Source organism: Typopeltis vanoorti, chromosome 14 (genome assembly GCF_054136105.1).
Source record: "Typopeltis vanoorti isolate ZY-2024b chromosome 14, IOZ_Tvanoo_1.0, whole genome shotgun sequence".
NCBI classification, from domain to species: Eukaryota; Metazoa; Arthropoda; class Arachnida; order Uropygi; family Thelyphonidae; genus Typopeltis; species Typopeltis vanoorti.
The window spans coordinates 15,115,318-15,120,521 of record NC_143562.1 but is presented as its reverse complement, the minus strand read 5'-3'; positions in this window follow the sequence as shown (position 1 = coordinate 15,120,521).

Genomic DNA, 5,204 nt, shown 5'->3' with positions numbered 1-5,204 from the left:
TGTGTTATTGTTTTTATACTGTATTCCATAAACCGGTTAGAGGTGCCATCTACTAACACTCAACAAAAACTGTAAGGGCCAGAAATACGTTTTTCTATTTCTTTTGTTTCAAACAACACTTTCAGAGTTCACAAAAAAAAAAAAATAAAAAAGCTCGATGGCACTTCTCCGTTATACAATTTTTCCGTACCCCCACATTATTCAGACAGGTACTTCAAACACTATGGGCCTTTGCAGCAACATCGTGAAGTCTCAAAAATGAAATAAAATATTAAAATGTAGTATTATTATCGGGTTATTTGTTTATTGCTGTGGGGAATCATTTTAGAAGGCCACCCTGTATTTTTGTTAATATTATTACAGTTCACTGCAATGCACGCGAAACAGTACTTTGAGCATAAGGGGGAAGGCTGTATATTCTAATTGGATTGATCTTCAAAATAGATTTCATACTCTGCAAAATATTTCTGCAGAGTATGAAATCATTAAAAATAAATTAATTAAAAAAATTAAAAATCATTCATTGGTGGTATGGCTGTTGAAAATTTCCAGTAGTAGCCAGTGATTTTAATTTTTTTTTGTTAACACATATTGTTATGGTGATTTTTCACCCATGTTATTGTCTTTTGTGTGAAAACGGCCACCAAATATGAAAAAATATTTAAAAAAATCCTCAAATTTGATCTTCAAAAGAAGTAGACAGAACTCCTTTAGCTGGCACTGACCAAATATTTTTAAGACAGATATGCAGCTAATCTGTATTCTTCAGCCTTTCAATATTCGCTGATGGTGTGCTTAAGCGATTAATTGAATCTAGGCTCTCCAGGTGAGAGACAGTACATTTAGACAACTACCGCCATCTGGTGGCCATAATCCCCAACACCCGCATTATTGTCTGTAACAGTTTTAGTTCTACGATCGATATTTTCAAAAGCAGGGTTTAAAACTCACTTGCTCGGTGCAAGTATCAACTAACTCAGAATTATAAAATAAATAACAATTAAATTATTTCTGTTACATGTAACTTGCATGCAATACCTATCCCATCATGGACAAAACGACTCAGACATAATTGAGACAATCGTTTTCAAACAAAAGGCAATATTTGGGCATGATTAATAAATTTGGATCATCTACATCTAATTTTCATGTGATAAAGTCACTCAATCGATTTAATGTCATAGATTATCGTTAAACTATCTGTTATAAGTGGTTAAACTGTTATTTAAAAAAAACTTTCTGAACACATCATAATACGATTTATAGTGGTGGGGATGAGTCAGTTGTAACAGAAATGTTTTATTTATTACTAGTAAAAGGTGTATTTTGAAAGATTAAACCAATGGACAGGGATCCGGGTTTTAAAATTTAATATGAACAAATGCAAGCCCGTTCACTTCGATAATAACATAATATTACAAGGAAATAAGTTGAATGGACAAACTTTAGAAAAGAGTTAACTTGACCGTTATATGTCTTTTTAATCCGGCTGACTTGAATTAGCACTCAGCTTTACTCACCAAGGCCAATGGGCGTCAAGAAAATCGAGGATATTCACAGAAGATTGACTAAATATTTAAAGGGATTGAATTATGATAGTTATAAGAATCAGTTAACATATACAGACTACTGTATATAAGAATCAATTAGCTGACGAAGTTGTCTAACAGGAGAGAGATAAAATTTAATTGAAAAACCCAAGTAATGTCAATGAATTAAACATGACTACCATTGATATCACTCGGTAGGTTTTTTTTTTTTTTTTTTAGTTATGGCTGAGTAACGGACTCAATTCATTGGCTACAGCATTGAGTTACCCTGGGTAATTGAAAAACCCAAGTAATGTCAACGAATAAAACATGACTACCATTGATATCACTCAGTAGTTTTTTTTTTTTTTATTATTATTTAGTTATATTTAGTTATGGCTGAGTAACGCATACAATTAAAACTTCATTGGCTACAGCATTGCGTTACCCTGGGTGATTTTGTTATCTCTACTCTTCCTTCGGCACGTAGTCCTTATAAGGACTGGCTTAAAGGGGCGAAGCAAGGATGCTTTTCATCTTCCCCGTTATCTGTAGAGAACACTGTAATGATAAGGTGTTATTGAGCAATTGAAGCTCTGATCATGGCAGGAGGGTAACAGCAATGGCCGAGCCTCAGTTAGAACTTCATTGGCTACACCATTGCCATCCATTACCCTCCAAGGGTATTGGATTGAATGAATCAATCACCGCATCTCACGGTCGATTGATTATTCTTCCACTGTTCTTCTTTCCCCTTCATGGACTACAAAATATATATTATTAAATAAAAGGTGTATTATATATTCTAATTAAATGATTTAATATTCCAAAAAGTTTTCTATATTTTAATTAATTTTCAATTAATATATAACTTTTTTTTATATTCTTCATGAAAATGATTAATTTTCTTGCAAATTAAGAACACAATTTCATTTTGTACAATCGATTATAAATTTTAGAGAGACAGACAGCTCTTACATCTACGATTTCCATTTCAAAATCCAGTTATATGGAATATGCCATATGGAACATCACTGTACCTGCTTTTTTTAAATATATTTTTCTACTTTATAGTTTTCTTCTGTTTAAAAGCCTTCTGTCATAAGCATCCAATGAGAGACCATTGAATATAGTATCCAGATATGATATTTCCTTCATGTCAGATGGCGCTACAGTAAGATGATAACCAGATGGGCACGCCTCCTGGCATCGTTTTTACTTTTTTATCTCCTGCATATGATACATTTTACTGCATAAAACTAACTAAATAAATAAACAGTGCACACATCTCCTTTGGTCTTAAGCCACATGGATAGCAGACGAAATTCTGAATAGTGTATTTATAAAAATCGGCCAACTCTTTTTATTCCCTCATAGGGAGCAGGCGAGGTCGTTTTAGCCCTATTTAACTTTAAAAGACTAAGTGGGCAGTTCAATATCCACTGGCAGCCAATCAGAGATAGCTAGCCCAAGGCTATCACTAATTTAAGCGACACGCAATGAAGAAACGGCTCAACAAGTGCAGAGATGAACCACCATCTCGTGGTCCCTAATTCTAACACAATATTTTTAATGTCCGAAATAGTGTGGGTTCTACGGTCGATTTTTCTTGAGTTTACAGGACAAAAAACCCGACTTTCCGGGAGGAAAAAAAACTCACTTGCTCGTGCTAGAGATCGACTAACTCGGGAACCGGTTGAAAAAGGCTTAACAGGCTCTTCTCATAATCTGAATAGCGTAGTAACAAAAAAAAATATATATATATAAATAAAAAAAAATAAAAAAATAATCAACCGGCCCTAACAGAATAGACATTGTCCAGACCAGATGTACATAAAGCAGATGTACTTTTACTCTTGAACTCATGCTGATAATGATAATGATTCTATCCATTATCGCTACCAACATCCATGCTCAGTGGGAATCAACCTCACAGTATGTAATCAAGTCTATATTCATCCAATACAATTCATCCGCTCCCCAAATAAATGAGGTCAAAGGTCAGGCGTATCAACCATCAAAATATCATCACATTGCCCTTACCCCATTTCTTTCAAAAATAATGCAGAAGACTAGCAACAGCTTTCTTCACTACGTGGAAGTCGACCAGTACGGTTCATGTCATCACTGTTGTTCCACTGAGAATCACCTTTTGTACGGAATTTCTCTCGTGCAAACCGTCCAGGATAATACGTTCAATTTGCAGAGATAATATAGTGGACGCTATACTATAATATAATATAGCTTTAATTGTTTGATTCATAATTCAAAAGAACCGAACTCAAACACTGGATCTGTGATGGTAATGCTGAAACTTGTAGTGCAGGTTTTTGGTACAGAGGGTCTATCCAGTAGACTGTCCTTTTATGGTCTACCTTTCTACCCATCGAGTAGGAAGTTTCTTCTTCGGTAGTTTATTACGTGATATGTTGAAGGACCTCCACTTGACAGCTGTTGCTGTCTAGTGTCCCGGTGAGATGAAAGAGTCAAGATTCCCATTTCTCTTTTGTGTTAGGCTTCGTGGCCTCTGACTATCAAGTAACTTGACTTTTGATAGTAGTAGAGGGCCTTTATCTTGGAAGAATTCAATCAATAATGATATCCTTTGATTGGAAAGACTTAGATTCGAATCCCATCTAGAAGGCGAAGCCGTTCTAGCTTGTAAAGCCCATTATAAGGGCTTTACAAGTGAAGGTGAGTTAGCTGGTCCCATATGGAGTTGGCAGTACACACAATTCATAACCATAGCAGAAGATCCTCGTAACTGAAGCACTCAAGACTAATTTCAAACACAATAGAACAATAACCGATTTTTTTTTTATTTTGTCAGATATTTATAATACGTGTCATGCAATAAGAAAAATGAAAAAAGAATGAAATAAAAAAATAAAAAAAATAACAAAGAACGTGTTAAAAATAAAATCAACTCGACCATCAAAGGCTGCAGATTCAATACCTGTATAACGCAGAACATTACTATTTCATAGGGTGAAGCAACAGGCTTTTTATACTCTCCCTTGTCTGATACCTAGGAGACAATCAAGGGAAAAATTTATGAACTTTTAGCTCGCCCTATGAGGACGTGGAGGTTACGTATTTTCACTTGAGATTAAGATGGCTTTCGGTCTTCTCTGTTTGTAGACATCTTTTTCATTGTAGTTCGCAGTCAGTTGTTATTATTATTCATTAGGGTGCGTAGTCGTTTTCAAGAAGAATTTGCTGCTAGAGAGTGTAAGAATGAGGAGATTCGATTTCTTCTGCGCACGTTGCAATTTGAGTATGTTAACGTTGGAGATATGGCTCCAAGTTCGAGAAGCATATGTAATTATAAGACGAATCATCATCTGGTACAGTAGCAGTTTGTTTCTTGTGTCTATTATTCAAGGGGTACAGTTTGGCGATGGCTTTAGATACCTTGGCCCATATGTTCCTAATATGGTTGTTGAAGCTTAATCTTTTGTCTAGTAGTATTCCGAGTATTTGGACAGTGTTTTCTGCATAACGGGCCATAATGGACGACACGGGGTTATGTGGGATATCTGCCATGTAGATAGAGAATAGAATCGGGACCAATAAGGATCCTTGTGGAACTCCAGCCAAAATTCGAAGTTGGGTTGAGACTCTTCCATTTATCTTAACCTGCATCATGGGATTCTGTTCATGAGATATGATTTG